This window comes from Lissotriton helveticus, chromosome 1_2, assembly GCF_964261635.1.
Source record: "Lissotriton helveticus chromosome 1_2, aLisHel1.1, whole genome shotgun sequence".
Taxonomy (NCBI): Eukaryota; Metazoa; Chordata; class Amphibia; order Caudata; family Salamandridae; genus Lissotriton; species Lissotriton helveticus.
In genome coordinates this window covers 424,646,489-424,669,804 of record NC_136058.1, presented here as the reverse complement: position 1 = coordinate 424,669,804, position 23,316 = coordinate 424,646,489, and the positions used below count along the sequence as shown (strand labels likewise).

Genomic DNA, 23,316 nt, shown 5'->3' with positions numbered 1-23,316 from the left:
AGGTCAATCAAAGCAGGATAGAGGCAGCATCACTAGTGCTATGGTTCATGTTCCCCATATGACACAGGAGGGTGGCTCCATAGCAAGGTCTAAAACACCAAGTAAAAGTATCCTCCAAGGTCCATCAAAGCAGGATAGTGGCAGCATCACTAGTGCTATGGTTCATGTTCCCCATATGACACAGGAGGGTGGCTCCATAGCAAGGTCTAAAACACCAAGTAAAAGTATCCTCCAAGGTCAATCAAAGCAGGATAGAGGCAGCATCACTAGTGCTATGGCTCATGGTCCCATATGACACAGGAGGGCGGCTCCATAGCAAGGTCTAAAACACCAAGTAAAAGTATCCTCCAAGGTCAATCAAAGCAGGATAGAGGCAGCATCACTAGTGCTATGGTTCATGTCCACATATGACACAGGAGGGTGGCTCCATAGCAAGGTCTAAAACACCAAGTAAAAGTATCCTCCAAAGTCAATCAAAGCAGGATCGAGGCAGCATCACTAGTGCTATGGCTCATGGTCCCCATATGACACAGGAGGGTGGCTCCATAGCAAGGTCTAAAACACCAAGTAAAAGTATCCTCCAAGGTCCATCAAAGCAGGATCGAGGCAGCATCACTAGTGCTATGGCTCATGGTCCCCATATGACACAGGAGGGTGGCTCCATAGCAAGGTCTAAAACACCAAGTAAAAGTATCCTCCAAGGTCAATCAAAGCAGGATTGAGGCAGCATCACTAGTGCTATGGCTCATGGTCCCCATATGACACAGGAGGGTGGCTCCATAGCAAGGTCTAAAACACCAAGTAAAAGTATCCTCCAAGGTCAATCAAAGCAGGATAGAGGCAGCATCACTAGTGCTATGGCTCATGGTCCCCATATGACACAGGAGGGTGGCTCCATAGCAAGGTCTAAAACACCAAGTAAAAGTATCCTCCAAGGTCAATCAAAGCAGGATCGAGGCAGCATCACTAGTGCTATGGTTCATGTTCACCATATGACACAGGAGGGTGGCTCCATAGCAAGGTCTAAAACACCAAGTAAAAGTATCCTCCAAGGTCCATCAAAGCAGGATAGAGGCAGCATCACTAGTGCTATGGCTCATGTCCCCATATGACACAGGAGGGTGGCTCCATAGCAAGGTCTAAAACACCAAGTAAAAGTATCCTCCAAGGTCAATCAAAGCAGGATAGAGGCAGCATCACTAGTGCTATGGCTCATGTCCCCATATGACACAGGAGGGTGGCTCCATAGCAAGGTCTAAAACACCAAGTAAAAGTATCCTCCAAGGTCCATCAAAGCAGGATAGGGGCAGCATCACTAGTGCTATGGCTCATGTTCCCCATATGACACAGGAGGGCGGCTCCATAGCAAGGTCTAAAACACCAAGTAAAAGTATCCTCCAAGGTCAATCAAAGCAGGATAGAGGCAGCATCACTAGTGCTATGGCTCATGTCCCCATATGACACAGGAGGGCGGCTCCATAGCAAGGTCTAAAACACCAAGTAAAAGTATCCTCCAGGGTCCATCAAAGCAGGATAGAGGCAGCATCACTAGTGCTATGGCTCATGTTCCCCATATGACACAGGAGGGCGGCTCCATAGCAAGGTCTAAAACACCAAGTAAAAGTATCCTCCAAGGTCAATCAAAGCAGGATAGTGACAGCATCACTAGTGCTATGGCTCATGGTCCCATATGACACAGGAGGGTGGCCCCATAGCAAGGTCTAAAACACCAAGTAAAAGTATCCTCCAAGGTCCATCAAAGCAGGATAGAGGCAGCATCACTAGTGCTATGGCTCATGACATAAGCAATCATCAATGGGCCCCATAGCAAGGTCTAAAACACCAAGTAAAAGTATCCTCCAAGGTCAATCAAAGCAGGATCGAGGCAGCATCACTAGTGCTATGGCTCATGTTCCCCATAGCAAGGTCTAAAACACCAAGTAAAAGTATCCTCCAAGGTCAATCAAAGCAGGATCGAGGCAGCATCACTAGTGCTATGGCTCATGTTCCCCATATGACACAGGAGGGTGGCCCCATAGCAAGGTCTAAAACACCAAGTAAAAGTATCCTCCAAGGTCAATCAAAGCAGGATAGTGGCAGCATCACTAGTGCTATGGCTCATGGTCACCATATGACACAGGAGGGTGGCCCCATAGCAAGGTCTAAAACACCAAGTAAAAGTATCCTCCAAGGTCCATCAAAGCAGGATAGAGGCAGCATCACTAGTGCTATGGTTCATGTTCCCCATATGACACAGGAGGGTGGCTCCATAGCAAGGTCTAAAACACCAAGTAAAAGTATCCTCCAAGGTCAATCAAAGCAGGATAGTGGCAGCATCACTAGTGCTATGGCTCATGGTCCCATATGACACAGGAGGGTGGCTCCATAGCAAGGTCTAAAACACCAAGTAAAAGTATCCTCCAAGGTCAATCAAAGCAGGATAGAGGCAGCATCACTAGTGCTATGGTTCATGGTCCCCATATGACACAGGAAGGTGGCTCCATAGCAAGGTCTAAAACACCAAGTAAAAGTATCCTCCAAGGTCCATCAAAGCAGGATAGAGGCAGCATCACTAGTGCTATGGCTCGTGTTCCCCATATGACACAGGAGGGTGGCTCCATAGCAAGGTCTAAAACACCAAGTAAAAGTATCCTCCAAGGTCCATCAAAGCAGGATAGAGGCAGCATCACTAGTGCTATGGCTCATGTTCACCATATGACACAGGAGGGTGGCTCCATAGCAAGGTCTAAAACACCAAGTAAAAGTATCCTCCAAGGTCAATCAAAGCAGGATAGAGGCAGCATCACTAGTGCTATGGCTCATGTTCCCCATATGACACAGGAGGGTGGCTCCATAGCAAGGTCTAAAACACCAAGTAAAAGTATCCTCCAAGGTCAATCAAAGCAGGATAGAGGCAGCATCACTAGTGCTATGGCTCATGTTCCCCATATGACACAGGAGGGTGGCTCACTTATGTACCCTGAAGACCCACTTATAACGGATTCTGACCCTGACCGGTCTCACATTAGTATTGAAGAGGTGGAGAAGAATTCCAGCGCGTCCACTCCAGTGATTGACAGGCCAGAACAAGGGCCATCAGAGTTGGTAGCCTTCAGGGCCAACTCAGGTATAGGAACCATAGTAAGGGGGGGCGGAGAAGTGATCACAAGATCAAAAGGTGCAATAAAAGACACATCTACTACGCAGTTGGTATCACCTCTAGCTGACGCAAGGGCCTGGGGCACACGATCTGGGGGGAGGGGGACGATTGTTTCAAAGCCAAAATCAAAACAGAAGGGTGCCGTAAAGATCAGCAGAGTGAACACTGCCGTGGGACCCATTTATAGCACGCAATGTTCAAACTGTGGGAAGATGGGGAGCGTACAAGGAATGGAAGATCTATTAAGGTCAAACGTAGAGCTCCTTTTTTCCACCCATTTGGGACCGGTGCGCGAGAGAATTAAGGTTATTGAGGAAAAACTATCTCGGCTATGCGATCAGGGGAATAGTGTGCCAGGTAGAATTAGGGGACCGGAGATGGGGGGAGCAGAAGCCACATCATACTCAAAGCCCACAACTAGTTATGAGGGTCAAGGAGGGGGGCACCGCGAAGGCGGGCAGTTGGGCAAAGACAGTGAGGGCCCCAACAAGGGTGCCTTGGCGGGTAAAATGAACTGGACTACCCTAAGCATAAACAGAATGGGGCCACCTAATACGGTTTGTCCTGACACAGCCCAGAGAGGCTCGGAGGGAAGAAGGGCAATAGTTAGTGATGAGGAGTTAACAATAGCGGACGCTGTGCAGAGCACTAGGGGTTTACCGACATTGGATCTCCCCCCACCCTCAAGCCCCTACACAGTGGCCCTTGTAGGGGTTCCTACTAACGGGGATGAGAGGGAGGAATCCCCGCGCACTCTAATTAACAAGACAGCACGTTGGCAAGTCAAAAACACGGCTTTCAATATCACACAACACAGACATATTCTGATGGCAAGGAGGGTAGCTTGAATCGGAAGTAGCAGAAAGAGCTTTGCAGGAGATTGTGTGATTTTGAATTTCAGATATCTCAGAGTTAGTCAATGAGCTCCTCCATAGTCAATCCAGGGGTCAATACTAAGGGGATGGAGGGTCCAGTATCAGACTGTTCCCCTTGACTTCTTTCTATAGGGATAAGGCCCATAGGAATATGCAAGGTGACCATAGGAGGAATAGGATTGCATCAGACGTGGGGGACCAGCTAGTTTCACTCATTAAACGATTTGCACCTCTCCACTGTGCTTCAGCCCTAAATGAAATAGATTGACTGGTGGGGGGTTGTAAAACGAGAATAGCACGAGGGGGGAGGGGTCACCCATAATAGGAGACAATGAAGGTCCAGGGAGCACACAGTCAGATGATTCCAATGTCAATGTGAGAGTTATAGAGCCCGGTGGGAGAAATGTGGAGAAAGATGCAGGGAATTTGGGTGAAGTTCCTGTAATGCCCACTAACCTTACAACTGTCACGGCAGGCAGTCAAATAGTGGGAGAGATTAAGATCATATCCTGGAATGTAGCGGGCTTAGCCTCAAAAATCAAAACTGGCTAACGTATATTAAGAAACATCAAATAATCCTCCTGCAAAAAACATGGGAGGTACATAGTAACACCCAGGCAATAAAAGGCTACAAAATGTTTTTCGTCCCAGCACGTAAGTCAGCGCCGGGGAGGGCAAAGGGGGGGTCTGACTATTTATGTCGATCTCAGACTCTCAGGAAGGTGAAGTGAACTTAGACGGGCTTCGGACTGCACACGGGGACTCACATATCGTAAAAAGTGTCGTAAATATTTAATTTACCGTCTTAATTTCTATGCAGGTAAGTACTTAATCAATAATAACTCAATCGGAAAGAAAGAAACAGAGTCCGTGGTGTTAGAGTTCTTAAGGGTTTTATTCCTTAAAAAGGAATCGTTCCGGAACTGGATATCAGGTTCCTGCAACCACAAAGGGTTCAGGAAGGGATAGAGCAATATTTTATTGACAATACATAGCTTATATTCTTAATTTACACCATAGGAACCAATATAGGAGGCGTAACAGCTGAGAGAAGACAAGATAACAGCATCCACGTGTTACTAGTACGTAATCAGAAGGCGTGGACTAGGCGTGAACTAGAGGTGTGCGCTAGAAACGTCACAGGTAGGTGTTACATGGGGGTGGCACTAAACAGAAATGTTGCAATGTCAGCAGAAATCGGAGGCTTGGATGCGCGCGCAGCTGCATGACGTGTGATTGACGTGAAACTGGAGGGTGCAGGGAGCTTGACATTTACACTGACGGAAAGAGACAGAAGTCTGGCATGTCAGATCAGCTTGTACTTCTATCATATCTGATATCTGATGTTTGGGAACCATATTATCTGAACGGAAAAGGTCTCTGGGGCAGAAGCTATTCTATACTGACTGTGAGTGCGTGTATAAGCGCCTAAGTGTCTGCATGAGAAGTGTGGGGGCATGGGCCTTCCATGGGAGCATGGTAACAGAGGCTATGAATTACTTGCACGGAGACAGGCCGGCCCTTCGGCTCTGCAGCTGGGGAATGTTTACTTAAACTAGTAGGCAGGAATGTATTTTCGAGGAGCGGAACAGATAATTTGAAGGTTGTAGTCAGTCTTGGCAGGCAGCAGGCTGAGCTAAGCGCGGTGGGCCACGCTGGAAGTAAGTCAGAGTTCACGGGTACAGAGACAGCCTGGGCTGAGGCTTTCAGAGTCAGAAGCCAGAAAAAGGCTCGATGGCAGAAATTCGGGGCCTACTTTGCCAGAGCTGAAAAACGTGTAAAGTACACTACAAAAAGACGTTGGCATAGCATACTTAGGAACGGACTATTCAACCCATTCAGGGTGGGTCTGAAAGAGGACAGGTTAATGTTGGACACAAATGTATTTGCGTCTTCATAGCTGGCACAGGAGGGAAGTTACATGCACTTTAAGCTGGTACATGGAGACGGTGGGGTACACGCTAGGGAACACAACTTGACCATAAAATTTATATTTCCTCATTCCCTCCTTGTTCCCTACGGACCCTTCATGATATATCGATCCTCATGAATCGATCAGTTTGTTCTTGTAACATCATTTGCTCTTCTTTCTTTCTTTCACGTCTTGAAAGAAAACTGGAATGTTCAATGCATGATGTGGCGCACAGTCCACAAATCGCTGGCCCACACTGCAAGCACAGGCAGCAACTGAATACTAGGACTAGGCCAATGCCTAGGAAGGATAGGATCTTCCATCCCCAAGCGGTTAACGTTGTCCAGAACCAACCGGACCAAGTCCAGGTGCCTGGATTCTGATGTATCAGATTAGCAATTTTATGAAGACGTGTAATAGCTTTGTATACAGATGGCGCGTTTTCTGGAATGAAAACACAGCAACTTGACCCGATGACCTTACAGGCTCCACCTCTATCTGCCAAGATGACGTCAATAACAAGACGATTCTGAAGGACAACAACCCGCATGGCGGACTGCTCTTCGGTTAGGTTACCTAGGGCGGAGGCAGTTTCATTCACTACTGCTTCAAGTGTTCTAGTTAATCGGCGTATTAGTTTACTATTTTGGACGGGGCCTAAAAAGAAAAAGAATCCTTTATTAAAATCGGTGTATTGTTCCCATGCCGTTTCTGTGTAGTCGACAAGCGGGAGATCTCTTCTGAGTATTCTTTACTAGATTTGTATTTCTGTGATAATCAGGAGGAGCTAGAAAAACAGGTGGCAGAAGGAATGCAATATAACAGGTACCATCCCAATCTGGAGGTAAGCGTATGTATGCGGTATGACCACAAACAAAATAGGAATGACGGATAGCTTTAAAGGACGATTTACCATGATCACTGAATTCGACCACAGTAGTACATTTACTATGACCTAAGTGTACTGAACCTTTCTTTCTGACACATAATTCACCAGTGACTGGTAATACTGACATAGCGGGCAGAACTGGTGCAGCTTCGGATTCAACAGTAAGAATCATAAGGTTAATTGTGTAGTTACTTAATCCATATACTTCATTTTCTAGATCAGTTCCTACTCTAGTGGGGAGTCCCTCCTTATCAGGGTAACAGACATCGAGCAGAACTAAGTTTAAGTTCCCCCAAACCCATCTCCCTTCGAAAACAGCAATATCAGGATCTAAGGAATTAATTATTTTAAACCATGCACCACAGGAGCCGTTGTGAGTGAACGGGTACGGAAAGAGGGGCAGAGCTCCCTTGTAATTCTGGTAGGGAGGGAGTCGGCCACATATCCAACAATTTGTAGCATTATTAGTCTGATGGGAATGATGTAGCATACTAATGAATGTGTTATTGCGCAGCGCAAGTCTGTAAGAAAGTTCATGTGGAGGTAACTCGCTAAAAGAATGTTCAGCAGAAACATTGTAAGCAGATTGTTCACGCTTGAAAATAGGGCAATAGATAGGAAGTAGTATACTTGCAACAATAATCAGAAGACTTAGAAAAAACATGATTAACAATGTCACTATACAGTGACTACGCAGTGATTTGCAATATGTACGTTTCTTGAATTGTCTCTCTCTCTCTCTATCTCGATCTAGGGGATACATGTCAGAAACTATTTAACCGATTCACCTAGGGGAGGACTTAAACAATTAAACTGTCTGACTTGCTAGATCGGAGCTTTAATCGATACTCTTCTTGGGGAGTTTTCTCTCGTTCAGAAACTTTAAAGTCACTAGGCTCGATACAGTCTTTGGAAGGGGTGGACGAGCCTGGGTCTGGTTTCAGTTCATTGCATAGTTTAATATGGCTCGTGTGGATCCACCCCTTTCTGCCCTCCACTTTCACTGCTGTCCTCGTAGTAAGAAGGACGGTCTTCGGCGCTTTCCAGCGGGGCTCCAGCGGACTTTTCCTGTCAAAGTTCCTTATTAAAATCAGGTCGCCAGGACGGACATCATGCGGCTTTACATCAGTGTTGTCAGGGAAGGCTGCGGCAACCTGTGAACGACATGATTGGAGTGCAGACATCAAGGAGGCAAGGTAATCTGTCAACATATTGCAATCAACATCAGTAATTTTCTTAGGAATGGGCGTCCCCCACATATTCGGTGGTCTACCAAAGACCACTTCGTACGGCGATAGTCCTGATCTCGAGTGGGCAACCATTCTCATATAGAACAGTGCCACTGGCAGGGCGACTATCCAGTCGACCCCTTTCTCTTGACATATTTTACCAAGGCGGGTCTTTAATGTCTGATTATGCCTCTCTACAAGGCCTGCGGCTTCGGGATGTCGGACACAATGGAATTTCCATTGATATCCTAGCAGCAAGGAAACTTGCTTCATTAATTCGGATGAGAATGGCTGACCGTTATCTGAGTACACGACACGAGGCATGCCGTACCGTGGGAAGAATTCACAAACCAGCTGCCTGGCAGTGGTCGGAGCAGTGTAATCTGGGACTGGATATGCTTCGGTCCAACGGGAAAGTGCACAAACAATTACGAGGACATATTTGAATCCTCGACAACGGTCCATCTGGATATAATCCATCTGGAGGACTTCAAAAGGGTGATCGGGAGGATGAAATCCACCTTGCTCTACAGGGACGCTTTTACCTGGATTGAACTGACAACAGATCATGCAAGTACGCACTTTCTGTTTTGCTGCTGCTCGTAAGTGTTTATTGCTCCAAAGATTTTGTAAACTGTCTAACATCGCTTTCTCTCCTAGATGTGCTGGACTATGTGCTGTATTGATCATGACTTGAACCATAGAATCAGGGAGAAACCATGTAGATTTTCCCTTCGTCATCCAACCTTGATCTGTCTGGATCCCTCCTAGTTCAATCCATTTCTTTATTTCATCTGGGGTAGCATGTGTCTGAATATCGATTACATCTAGTGTGGGATCCCTGACTGTCATACAATTTGTCGGTCCTATTGTCTTTGTCATGTCAGTTGTCTGAGTGTGAGTCAATGCTGTATGTTTTGCTGTCTGGTCTGCCAGGTCGTTACCCTGGGAAACAGAATCTGTAACTTTAGTATGTGCTTTACACTTCATGACGGATATACCTGAAGGGAGATGTATTGCTTCTAACAGTGCTTGAATGAGGGGACCGTGTTGGATCTTGGCACCATGAGAGGTCAAAAAACCTCGTTCTTGCCATAACATTCCGAAGTCGTGTACAACTCCGAACGCATAACGGGAATCAGTGTATATGTTGACATTTCTGTTCTTGGCTAGTATACAGGCTCGGGTCAGAGCAATAAGCTCTGCCGCTTGAGCGGACAATGTGTCAATGCGATGTGTTTCTTTTACTTCGGTTTCAGTGGTCACCGCATACGCGGCCACTAATTCTCCTGTACTTGTTCTCATACATGAACCATCCACATAAAGTGTCAGGTCTGGGTTTGTCAGCGGAACATCTGTTAAGTCTCGTCGGGGCTTTGTTACTGCATTAATGATCTCTATACAATCATGCGGGGCTGGATCTGTCATAATTGAAGGTAACAGTGTTGCGGGGTTCAGAATGCTGCAGCGTCTGATTTCTATGTGTGGCTGGAATAGCGTTAATTCGTAACCTGTCAGTCGTGCTATAGTCAAGTGCTGAGTCTGGGTTCTGTTTAAAAGAACCTCTACAGCATGTGGAACTTGTACCGTTAATTGATGGCCTAAAACAATTGAATCGCTCTGTCTGATTGCTAATGCTGTTGCTGCTACTGACTTTAAGCACGCAGGGAGTGCCTGGGCTACTGAATCCAATGTACTTGAAAAATAAGCGCAAGGCTTATGTGATCCTGCTTGGTCTTGAGTGAGGACAGACAATGCTGTGCCATCACGTTCTGTAACAAAAAGTGTAAACGGTTTACTGTAACATGGTGTCGCTAAAACTGGTGCTCGACATAATGCTTTCTTTAATTCCTCAAAGGCTTGTGTGTGTTCCTGAGTCCAAGGGAGGACAGTCAAAATCGCTGCCTCCTGTGTCGTTAACTGGATGAGTGGTTTAGCTAGAAATGCATATTGAGGAATCCATTGTCTGCAGTACGAGGTGAGGCCTATAAAGGCCCGCACTTCCTTTTGTGTCTGGGGTTGTGGCATATTTAAAATTAACTGAATGCGATCGGGAGTGAGCTGTCTCCCCACTTTGGACAGCAAGTGACCCAAGTACACAACTTGCTGAACACAGAATTGTAGCTTCGAAGGAGACACCTTGTGTCCCTTGTCGGCCAGGAAATGTAAAACTGTCAGTGATGCTTGTTCACATTCGGGCTCACTTCGTGCGGTGATCAGCAGATCATCGACGTATTGCAGTAAAGCGGTGTTAACTGGCATTTGAATACAATCTAGTTGTCTTTTCAGTGCTTGACTATAGATGCTGGGGCTTTCTGTGAATCCTTGAGGTGCGCGGGAAAATTTGAAACTTCGTCCATTTAAACTGAATCCGAAGAGGTATTGGCTCTCTGGATCAATGGGTACACTAAAGAAAGCGTTCTTGAGGTCAATTACAGTGAAGAACGTTGCTTCAGAATCAATAGCAGTCAATAGGGAAGAGATATCGGGGACCACAGGGTACTGTGGTACAATGCATTTATTCAGCTCTCGCAGATCAATCACCAGCCGATATACTGGCGGTGCATTGGGATCAGTACGTTTAAGAATTGGAATGATGGGTGAATTACAGATATTGGAGTCGGTCTCTACGACCACTCCTTGGGCAATGAGCTCTTCAATGATTTCCAGTAAAGCCACTACAGCATCGGGTGGTAACTTGTATTGTCTGATTCGTGGTAAAACAACTCCTGTCTTGAGTGTAACACGGTATGGTGTGATATGCATACAACCTACATCAGTCGGGCCTTTTGCCCACAAGTGATCTGGTACGTTTTTCAATCTGACATCAAACTCTCGTAATACATAATGACCCTTGAAATCCCGCAGAAAAAGTCTAACTCCCTCCGGGGAACAACATATTATAGCTCCTAGAGCCTTCAATGTTTTTATTCCTAACAGATTTTCTGGACATGATTTCGTAAGTAACAAGTCTGTAACTCGTGATAATGGACCCACAGCAGGGGGACTGGTTCTGATACTTCATTTACAATGGGCTGTCCTGAAAAACCAAGGGAAACATTCTGTGAGCCTGAGAGGGGTGCCCCTGGGACTTCGTCATGACTTATTGTGGTGCGGCTTGCCCCTGTGTCAATTAAAAACTTTCTGTCTTTTCCCAATACTTGACTGTGTACATAAGGACCTTCTTGATCTACAGGAATTTCAATAAGAGGCAAACCCAACTCCCTCTCTAGGCTGTTTCATGCATATCGTTGGTAATCGGGGTAAGCAGCTTGGGCATACTGGTACATCTGTTGGGAAACTTGTTGAGTCGCGGCAATGGGCTGTGGCTGTGATACCGCTACTGTCTGTGCTGTATGAGATGAAGCATGCATAGGCTGCGTGTTCTGCATGGGCTGTACGTTCTGTGAGGTCTGTTGCTGGGCCTGATCTTGTCTTGGTGGATGCGGTCTCTTTTTAGTTTTTCCTGTTGATATGTTATGTTTCAGAACTGGACATTCATGTACGTAGTGACCTGGCTGCTTGCAATAGTTGCATGTCCCTTTAACGGGAGCTGCGGCGTGACCTGTCTGGGTCGTACCCTTTCTGTGGCCGTCGGTAGGTACCGACTGGGCTACTAGCATTTTCATTTTCGTGTCTTTCATACGTTTCTGTTCCTGATCCTGTTCTTCTCTAATTCTGTTCTGATGGTATTGTAACATTTGTAACATCTGTGATGGCGTATTTGCTTGCCATGTACTCTCAACCTTGTATACACGGTTTTTGACTGCTAACAGGGAATTTTCAACTAACTTTGATACAAAAAGATGCGGGTACGACTCGCTACTTGGTTTAAGACCACTATTAATAATAAAACATTTCTCGAATCTTGAATAGAAGTCACTAGTATCTTCGTCGGGTTTCTGTTTACATGCTGAGATTGCATCCCAGTCTTCCTTCCTTGTTGTCAGTAATCTTGGCAGAACCTGTACTATCAAACCTGGTAATGCTTTAGTTTTCTCCCCAAGGCCTACCCCTGGGACACGTTTGTTCTCTTCGTCTTCTATTTCTGCCCATACAATCTTTTTCTCTCCCACCTCCCATTCTTTTTCCTTGAGTTTCTCGTAGATGCCCGTGGGCAGCAGTACCTTTAACATTTTCATGATATCTTCATATGTGTAATCCCCCATTAGTAACATGTCTTTAAGCTCTCTGTGAAAACCTGCAGGATCTTTATCATGGCACGGGACTAGTTTCTTCATTTCTAACAGTTCTAACTTAGTCAGAGGCGTGTGTACATACACATGTTTCAAGGTATGATCCTCACCCATAACTGGGTGCACTTCTCGTAAGGGGTTCTGACTTTCAATGCCATTCAGACGTTCCATATGATATATTTTTCTTTCTGGGGGCGGAGCGGGAACATATTCGGAGCTTATGAAAGTGTTATATCTATGTCGTTGTTCTAGAATTATTTGTATTAACTTGGTACTGAGACCTCTCCATCTATCCATGAGTAGTGCTTCTAATGTTTCGTGTAAGGGACCTGGATCAGAATGTTGGTTTCTGTATTTCGTGAGGAGGTGCTGAATCATGTATACACCTGCTAATTTCTGCTCGTCTGGGGAAAGGTTCAGGAATGTCTGTGCTACGGTGTCATCATTGTATATATCCGGATTGTCAGTCCATAATATGGCTGACCGGGCTAGTTCTTGTTCATCCATAGAATTGAGTACATGGTACCCCATTCGTTCTCGGAGCCTTTTATCAGTCTCCTGGAACTGACGTTCAGGAGAATTCGGGTTTGTTAAGGCAGAGAGAAAAACTCTCTTGCTTTCTGGACGAAGGCCTTTCCTAAGGTAAGTTCCCTTACCTACATACGCTATAATATCTGTAGTCTTTTCTGGTTCTTCAGGTTCTTCTTCCCCCTCGGAGGAAGCCTTTTCTTTCCCTTCTTCGTGTATGTCTATCACTGCTTTTCTTATCTTCTTGTACATACTGGCTATGCAAGTCCCCTTGTCGTGTTTTCCTTCAGATATATTTTGACCCCACCTGTTGAGTGCATCTAATTCACCCTGATCTGTCTCAGGCCTATCTCGTTCTCTTATTAGGCAATTTATGAAAAAACGTAGTATCTGTGCTTGAATGTCAACTTTCTGATGCTCCATGGCATCCTTAATACTTTCAGGGTCTTTCCCAGTCTGAACAAACTGATATATTCTATCTAGGCGCTCTTTCATTCCTGCAAATAACAGCAGGAAATCAGTAGCAGATCGTAACCGTAATGATGCCATCATCATTCTATCGTCTTTGCCGGGTACTGGATCATATCTGCAAACTGTAAGTGGTTCTTTGAGTATGTCGAGACGGGGTGATTTGAACGTGAAAGGACTCTGCATATCCTTAAGGTTTAATCTGTGTGTTAATGGCGGGGTCCGAAAACCCCCGGTCGCACCTCCTGAGGCGGAAGCTTGGACATTATCTCTCTGTGGAGTCTGTATCTGAACTTGAATTTGTCTTTTAGTAGGGTCAGGTAGACGTGGTTTCGGTAGATCAATTTTAGGTGCGGGAGGTGGTGGAGGTGGAGGAATGGCCGATCGAACGGGGAAACCTGGTTGCAGTTGTGGCAGAATTTGGTCTGGAGGCGGGTTGACACCCCCGTCCCCGTCAGTAGGCGGGGCGCGAACAGGCAGATTGGTGTAAGCGGGTGCTACATCCTCTAGATAGGAATTCAGGAATATGTCTTTAGTGGTCCTGTGAGTTACTTTAGTTGGAACCAGTGGTGGCGGCAGATTTTTCGGTATTTCTGAAATGGCCTCAGGCGAACCCTCGGCCGCGAGATACATACCGTTTACGAGATTGTTTCGTGCACGGTCTACTTGCTCTGATTTTACTCGGATCCCTTCAGTAACTAATTCGTTTTCTTGGGCTTTATCTGATTCTTTAAGTCTGTCTTCTCTACGTAGTTCTTTTTCAGCACGCTTATGTGATTCCTTACGCCAAAACTCTATGGCGTCTTTCTGAGATTGTCTGGCTTTCTTTTTCCATAATACTTCCTCTACCTTCATGATGCACTCGGCATCCCATGTTCCGGTAACAGGCCATCTGTGTCTTTCGTCTAGATGTTTAGTATAATCGGCCCATAAATCTAGATATAATATGGCATCTATGCCATGCTTATGGTACATAAAATTTCCAGGAGTGTCCCTAGGGGGGATAGGAATTTCTTCCTCTAGTATCCCTTTCCTAGTTCCTATCTGCTTTAACTTGTTGAAAAACGGCATCTTGTTTACTTAGTACTGAATGCTCAATCCTTGCTACTTAATACTGGATACAGCTAGTTATACAAGAACACAATAATGCACATTAAAAACAGTCACACTCATACCACGACATTAATCACATGAAAAGCCATTTGAGACATATATGACTACCCCCTATACTCGATGTACTGCTAAACAGCACAGATACACTGCTAAGAACAGTGCAAAAACTTGAAATAACGGATGTACTGCTAAACAGTACAGATACACTGTCTAAAAACAGTGCAGACCGGACTTGTGTACCCAAACCCGTCTAGATACGACCCAGCAATGGTACTCACCGGGAAGCACGGAAACAGAAGGCCTCGGAAAACTTGACTGGACTGGACTCGACTCGACACGTGGATACTTCGGAAAACTTCGGAAAACTGGTGGGCCTCTTGACACCTCGGACCTTGCTTCTTTCGGCTAGGCTCTGGTCGGTATCCTCCGCACTCCTCACCGCCTCGTCTGGGTGCTGATCGCAGTCTTCGTCACCTCCGTGGGCCAGAGGGAGATACAGGAAATCCTCCCGGTACGCGTAGTTTCCTTCTAACTGATGGCAGGGGACAGAGCTTGCAACGCACCAACCGGCGCGTGAGGTGGGGGAGGGGTCCCTGTTCGGGCGCCAAAATGTCGTAAATATTTAATTTACCGTCTTAATTTCTATGCAGGTAAGTACTTAATCAATAATAACTCAATCGGAAAGAAAGAAACAGAGTCCGTGGTGTTAGAGTTCTTAGGGGTTTTATTCCTTAAAAAGGAATCGTTCCGGAACTGGATATCAGGTTCCTGCAACCACAAAGGGTTCAGGAAGGGATAGAGCAATATTTTATTGACAATACATAGCTTATATACTTAATTTACACCATAGGAACCAATATAGGAGGCGTAACAGCTGAGAGAAGACAAGATAACAGCATCCACGTGTTACTAGTACGTAATCAGAAGGCGTGGACTAGGCGTGAACTAGAGGTGTGCGCTAGAAACGTCACAGGTAGGTGTCACATGGGGGTGGCACTAAACAGAAATGTTGCAATGTCAGCAGAAATCGGAGGCTTGGATGCGCGCGCAGCTGCATGACGTGTGATTGACGTGAAACTGGAGGGTGCAGGGAGCTTGACATTTACACTGACGGAAAGAGATAGAAGTCTGGCATGTCAGATCAGCTTGTACTTCTATCATATCTGATATCTGATGTTTGGGAACCATATTATCTGAACGGAAAAGGTCTCTGGGGCAGAAGCTATTCTATACTGACTGTGAGTGCGTGTATAAGCGCCTAAGTGTCTGCATGAGAAGCGTGGGGGCATGGGCCTTCCATGGGAGCATGGTAACAGAGGCTATGAATTACTTGCACGGAGACAGGCCGGCCCTTCGGCTCTGCAGCTGGGGAATGTTTACTTAAACTAGTAGGCAGGAATGTATTTTCGAGGAGCGGAACAGATAATTTGAAGGTTGTAGTCAGTCTTGGCAGGCAGCAGGCTGAGCTAAGCGCGGTGGGCCGCGCTGGAAGTAAGTCAGAGTTCACGGGTACAGAGACAGCCTGGGCTGAGGCTTTCAGAGTCAGAAGCCAGAAAAAGGCTCGATGGCAGAAATTCGGGGCCTACTTTGCCAGAGCTGAAAAACGTGTAAAGTACACTACAAAAAGACGTTGGCATAGCATACTTAGGAACGGACTATTTAACCCATTCAGGGTGGGTCTGAAAGAGGACAGGTTAACGTTGGACGCAAATGTATTTGCATCTTCATAGCTGGCACAGGAGGGAAGTTACATGCACTTTAAGCTGGTACATGGAGACGGTGGGGTACACGCTAGGGAACACAACTTGACCATAAAATTTATATTTCCTCAAAAGGGTTTTAATGTAACTGTTGTAAATTTCTATAATGCCATTACTCCAGGACAAACTCTCCAAAGCCTAAATGAATTAGGGGCTCGGCTGGTAGGCATGGAGGAGCAAGGGGCACTGTGCTCCCAGCTATTATTAGCAGGGGATTTCAATTGTCACCCATGCCCCTTCCTAAGAATAAATGAGGGGAACTGGTCGGCTTGCCCGACTGTAGAGGGGTGGCACCTGAATCACACACGGGAAAGAGGAGCGCTGAATAAGATCCTGGGCAGGCATGCCCTAACATATACCATGGATTTGATTGGTGGGGAGGGCAATAGCACGGTCACCCCTACTTTCAAAGGCAGGGTGAAGGGCACTATAATTGATTTTATTTTCGTTACACCCATGTTAAAGTGTCAGGTTACAAAGTTTGAGATAGAGGTTAGCATTTTCAGCGACCATAACCCGCATCTCCTGTGCATCAGAGATCCAAATGCGGAACTTCTATCACAACGTAGGGGGGTCAGAGGTTTGGTTAAAGCCACTGACCATGGTAGGGGACTAAGGTGGGTCAACAAGGACAGTGAGGTATTTTACAGAATCTTACTGACACAGGCCGAGTCCAATGTTTGGAAGTGTTTGGACTTGGAGGTTGAGGGGGCAGACCTGATCAAGGCATTTGAGGGAGCGGCCAAACAAATAGATGGCTTACTTAGGGGCAGGAAGATCAACATGGAACACAGTGCACCAAGGTGGTTAGATCATGACTGCACCCTCGCCTTGAGGGATCTGAAATTGGATCTGAAATATGTACCTAGGGACAGAGGGAAGGTATCAAGCTGCAGGGCTAGATACAATAAAACACTAAGATGCCGCAGACCCGTATTGCAGAACCAGGCATGGGAAAACTTGAGAGAAGCGGCCGAGACAAAGGACTCGGCTGCTTTTTGGAGAGTTGTTAAAGAACCATGCTTTCAGGATTCAAATTAACCCAAGCTGGCCTGCCACATCCTCCCAGAAACCTGGCTTGAGCATTACAAGGGCCTGTATAACCATGGTAGCATTGAGAACTGGAAAGTGTGAACCCACCCCAGATTACCTTTTCCTTGGGAGAAATAAAGGCGGGGATTGAGGGGCTAACCCGTAATAAGGTGCCAGGACCTGATGGGATTCCACCAGATCTCCTCTTAAGCCAGAAAGAACACTGGGTGCCCATACTCACCAGAGTAATAAATACCGCAGTGCAAACAATGATGCCAATATCCTGGTCTACGGCCACAATAGTCCCAATATTTAATAAAGGGGACAGAAATAGCCCTCAATGCTATCGGCCTATTTCATTAATTGATGTTACCGTGAAAGTGCTATGTAGGGCCATTCTTAACCGATTGATTGATTGGGCGGAGTAACATAAGATCATTACGGATACCCAGTATGGGTTTAGGTACGGCCGCTCCACCACAGATCAATGGCTTAATTTATATCTCCTGGCAGCCAAGTACACCGTAGCCAATGAGGGGACGGTGTACATGGCTTTCATGGACCTCACCGCGGCATTTAATCGAGTAAATCGGAAGAAATTGTGGGGACTATTGGGGGCCTTGGGAGTTGACCCTGGTCTGGTAAATATATTACGGACACTGCATCAGAATACTTCTGCCCAGGTCAGATATGATAAGGAGGGAAAAGTCACAGACCACGTCCCATGCTCAAGGGGAGTGTGGCGGGGATGTATTTTGGCCCCCTTCCTCTTTACTTTATATATAAATGGTTTGACCCAGGCGCTGGTAGCTCTAGGGGTGGACTCCCCGCAGATAGGTAGGAGAGGGATACCGTTGTTACTGTATGCAGATGACGCGGTACTCTTGGCCCGCACTGCGCGTGGACTGCAGAGCCTCATAGATGGCTTTGTCCATTTTATGGATAGCTTAGATTTGTCTCCGAACCTCACCAAATCAAATGTTATGGAGGTAGGGAAAAGACCATCCAGCAAAACTAAGTATACAATAGGCACACAGGGACTGGAAAAGGTCAAGTCATTTTCATATCTGGGGATCGTGTTCGACAGTCACCTTAGTTTTAAAACCCTTGTGGAGGAGCAATGCAATAAACTAATTAACTCAACAGGGGCAACTATGAATTTTGCAAAGAGGCTAGGCCGATGGTCTCCAGAACAAATCCTGAACCTCTACAGTTCTGTAAGCTGTGCCAAAGTTTTATATGGGAGTGAGGCCTGGGGCTTTATAGACCCGCTTAAGTTACAAATAGAAGGAAACAAATATTGGAGGCGGGTACTGAAAGTCCCACAAAGCATTTCCTCCTACATGGTTCATGAGGAATTGGGTATAACCCATCTGTGCGATAGGCTGCAATGGAAGCCCCTCGCATGCTGGATTGAGGTATAGACAAACCCAGAGGCAGCGTTAAGTCAACAAATAATATCAGACTGCATTGCGCGGGCACGAGGTTACAATATTCCTTGGATTAGACACATCAAGGAAAACCTGTTACCCATGGGTTTTGTTGAATATTTTACCCACCCGACCAAATTGCTATCTAAGGATAAGGGCCGTATTAAGTCCGAATTTTTAAACAGAGCCAAGTCAAATAGGGAAGCAAGAGAGCTGACTAAGCCATCAGTAAGAACTCATCAGTTAACAAGGTTGTGCCTGGTCATGGAACCTTATTTGTGTCTTATTTACAATCCTCAAAACAGATTTCTCATGACCCGTTTCAGGCTAGATTTGTTACACCATACTTTGGCGGTTCCAGCAGGGTACACACAGCATTTGGAGAGTAAGGGCTCCTGTGGCTGCGACCAACGGTCTCCACAGGATACGCTCCATTTGGTCCTACTATGCCCATTTTACGCTTACCCTAGGCAACTATTTTTAAAAGGTATTTTAAGGAAGGCCAAGTTCAAACAAGCTAAGGTGGTCCTACTGTTTCTGAAATTGTCAGTAGAACCTTTAAAAACTTTTCTGTGTAGTACATTTTCTAAGATTAGCGATGAAACTCAGAACCAGTAGCGGGAGGAATAATGGTCCTGTGTGTTCAATATTTGCTCTGATTTGCACTATACTATGGATGAAACATTTTTAACCGGGTACCTCCTTGTCATTTCAATAAGATGATCCCCGTGCCGAATCATTTATATTTTATGTATTGTTGTTAAACAGGTTTTTAGTATGGTTTTTATAATGTATGAGATATTGTTTTTTAACACTGTACTTTTATGGTATTCGTTTATGCCGAATAAAGTATATTTTGAATTGAATTGATTGTGTTTTATTTTAACAAATGTACATAGCAGATATTGGTGCTTGCTTGTTTCACAAAAATGATCGGATACCTGCCTCGGAGCGCACTTCTTACAGACGAGTATGGGGTTATCATGTTGCTGCTACAAGCTCCTTACCTGTGTGAGTTATCGGGAATGATGCAGGGGCAGACACAAACCAGCCACACGTGGAGATCAATGACAAATACTGAAGAATTAACTGAGCTTCCAAGCTGGTGACCATTACTTAATTGACCTTGAAAATAAAAGACACGTTTTTAGTATCCTGGTGACTCATGACAATAAAAAACAAAGATTATAAATTCAATATTGTGTCAAATACTTAAAAATGGAACTGGATGTGCTGAATCCAATGTTGTCCTAGGTCATGCGTGACACCTTACACCACTATTGCTTATGGGACTTGTAGTTTTGTTTTCCTCATTAAAAGGATGGGCTCTAAAGTCCCAGTGTTCTAAGCGATGTTGGTTAAAATCAGAGGCCTGAAGGAGGGTGAAGCTTGACATGGCTCTGCTTAGCAGTGAGATGAATGACAGTTCCTCGGCCCTTCCATTCTTTGACAGACAGAGGCTTGTTGGCTGTTCATATTTTTTTGCAACGACAAAGAAACTTTTATTGTAGCTTCTGTCAACTGAAGAGATAAAACCCCTGGGCACGTTTAATTAACTACTGACAAACATGAACAATCAAGAACATGAGTTTCTGGAAAACTATCAAGCACCCAATCAGAATCAGCCGCCCTTCACACCCAGGAATTCTTGAGGCTTGGCTTTGGAGAGGATGAATTGCACGTGGTATAAGCAGTGGCGGTTGGTGCATAGGGGCGAATGGGGTGTTGCCCCACTAGCCTCAGGAGTCGGGACGGGGAGGAAGACAAGAGAGACACGTACCACACGCACGCAATGCAGCAGCGTCAAATCAATGAACTGCTCACTGCCCCGTGTGTTGCAAATTAAATTCAGTCAGTCTGACTCTGACTGTTTTGTTTTTTTCGTCAAGGAATGGACGATGACGAGGGTACAGCAGGTCAGAGACCTCTTGCGCATGTGCTGGCCGGGGCGAGGAATATTGCTCGCCCTGGAAGCACATGCAGAAAGAGTGATGTCACCATGAAGGGAGTGGCGTAATAAAGGGGAAAATGCCTGGTTTCAAATGGGTACAAAAGGGGGTGGTGATGGACGGAGCATCTGAACCAATCAAACACTCACACCCAGTCAACAGATCTGGGTTTAATCCATCACCGTTCTTTAGCCCACTCTGCCACCCCAGTTCAGACATGGCCATATGCAAATCAGTCTGACCCTGTGCCTCATGGGAACAGTCCAGCCCGAACTGCCAAGCCATGCCTTCCCTGGACCGGAAACAAGCTTCCTAGGACCGGTTTCTGGCATTTCAGCTGAACAAAGCGGTCCATCACCACCCCCTTTTGTACCGCTTTGTTAACCATAAATTGGCAGGGTATGCTCGGATGTGAGTCCCTTGCTCACTTTGCCACTGGATTCCAGCAAGCCTGGCTGAAGACGGTTGAAATGCCAGAAACCGGTCCTAGGAACCTTGTATCTGGAGCGGAGACACCCGCGAGCAGCAGGTTAACAGCAGCAGCATGTGTGCATTTCTCTTCTGCTGCATTGTTTTCCTGCCCCGAGGAAAGGGATGGCTTACTTAATTTAACTACAGTAGATGCGGCTTCAGTTTGCATACGTTATGCCACTTGATTGGTAAAAGAAAGAAATGAAATACCGCTATTTCAAATGTTGGCAGGTGTAGCTGTGACGTTAAATGGGAGCTGTGTTGATGTGTCTGACTGTTTTTGTATCAATACATCTGTCTCCCATTCCATGTTTGCATTGAGTAAAAGACAGCCTGTTTCCGTTTACCAATCTATGTACAAGCAATAATAATGCAATAGGTCTCGCAATTACACGAGTTTAAGCTATTTGTATTGTAAATGACAATGCCTTTTATTTATGTTTTAAAAACGAATCAAAAATAAAAGGCATTGTTATTTGTTATGTCAATAGCTCAAACTTGTGTAAATGCGAGACCTATTGCATTGCAAATGATTGTTTTGTAAAAGCGCCCCATACTGCTCTTTCACTTTAATGGCGACCCACCCCTTTCTTTAGACACGGCTCGTCTAAGAAAAGGGGCCCGGACAACATTAAAGTTAATGCGCTGCATGGGCGTTTTTACAAACAGGCATTTGCAATGCAATAGGTGTCGCATTTACGAAACTCCACCAAATAAATGCGAGACCTATTGCATTGCAAATGCTAGTATCAATTTACCATGAGCAATATCGACCTTTTTAAAACAAACTCTTTTCCATGTGCACCTTTTGCATTTTCGTGCTAAAGCAATACATATATTTTTGATAAAACAAAGAGGGTGGCACATAACTCAGCAGGCCACACGTTGGTCATTTAGACTCAAATGTGCAAATGGCAGGTCAATACACATGTCCTTCGCTTACAAATCCAAGGGCGTGAACACACATCTTTCTCGGGGTTGGGGCAATGCACCAGTGAGAAAAGACCAGGTAGAATGTACCACTTTTCACAGTTCTCCCATTAGAATCTAAATAATGTTGATAACTCTGCAGTGTAAACATCTTGTAGAGTTAAGCACTTAAAGGAAATAGGCCCCAGAGCTGTGAACACTGTCACAACTAATGTGCTTGCACCATTTGCTTTGTGGAAACATCGAGCTGTAAGAAATAACACCAGAATCAGTTCCTATTGTAAACATTGTGTTACATTTAGCAGAAAAAATGAGAAGACCGAATGCACTCAACTATACCTGGAACAAGAAGCCAGGTGCTTTGAAATTCCGTTTAACTGTATCCACTCTTCAAACACCCGCCATGGGGCCCCTGAGTAACTAGAAACCGAGACACCTTGTCCCAGACCCACCTGGACACCCAGTGACCTGTCAATGGCGCCTGTGCCAAACAACCTATCAGCGCGGGGGGGTAGAGGCTATGCATCAACTGCGCATGCGCTGGGGACAGATACAGCTGAAGATTGCCTGTTGACTAATAACTGCGCATGCGCGGAGGTCTGACACTACGTTTCCACTGCGCAGCACCCGAGCGAGTTGGGTGAACAACTGCGCATGCGTGCCTGACAGGTACTGCTCTCAGGCCTTATATTATCAGCTGCGCATGCGCGGAGGACAGACACTGAAAATAATGGGAAACTACTGAAATGAAAGGTCACTAACCTACAACCTCTTTGTATGTAACTACATTTTTAAACTAATGGCGGCAAAGCCTTTCACGGCAATGAAGACACATGAGAAGGAAGTTTGATTGGGACTGTGAGACACTTGCTTAGCTTGACAAGACCTCACTCGTGGATCAACACTGTGCAGCAGACAAACAGGAAGTTTTAGAGGCCTGTGTGTCAAGAAATATAGACGGGCCAGTTAGTCTGAATCACTTTTGCAAATGTGCGCTCTGTACAATTATACAAATCTCAATCTCAGCTGCACAGAGAGTGTTATTATTGGTGCAGAAAAGAATGATGCTTCATTTCAACCGCGCTTTTCTAAAACACAGACTCCTATTTCCTCTGCAAACTGCGTAATAATGAATTGCCCGTCAATTGTCAAGGTACGAAATTGTGGCTAACATGAGGCTTTACCAACAAGCATTTACAGTGCAATAGGTCTCGGGTTAATTAAGTTTGAGCTATTGGCATTGCTAAATATTGCAACTGCAACAAAAGTCTATAAATTGTAGGCCCAAAAAAATGTGTATTTATTTTTGTAGCAATGGTGGCATGCTGCGCTTTAGATGAATATGTTTAAAAGTAAAATGCGCCATACTGCGAT

The 23,316-nt window shown here is 45.5% G+C and overlaps 1 long non-coding RNA gene across 1 annotated transcript; it reads right to left on the bottom strand.

Moving 5' to 3' along the window:
- Positions 1 to 4,963: 4,963 nt before the first annotated feature.
- On the bottom strand, positions 4,964 to 22,416 carry LOC144807466 (uncharacterized). Its single transcript, XR_013606328.1, has 4 exons — positions 22,282 to 22,416; positions 19,600 to 19,717; positions 14,649 to 14,963; positions 4,964 to 7,990 (listed from the first exon to the last, which is right to left on the bottom strand). It is a non-coding gene; the product is annotated as an uncharacterized LOC144807466 (long non-coding RNA).
- Positions 22,417 to 23,316: the final 900 nt, after the last annotated feature.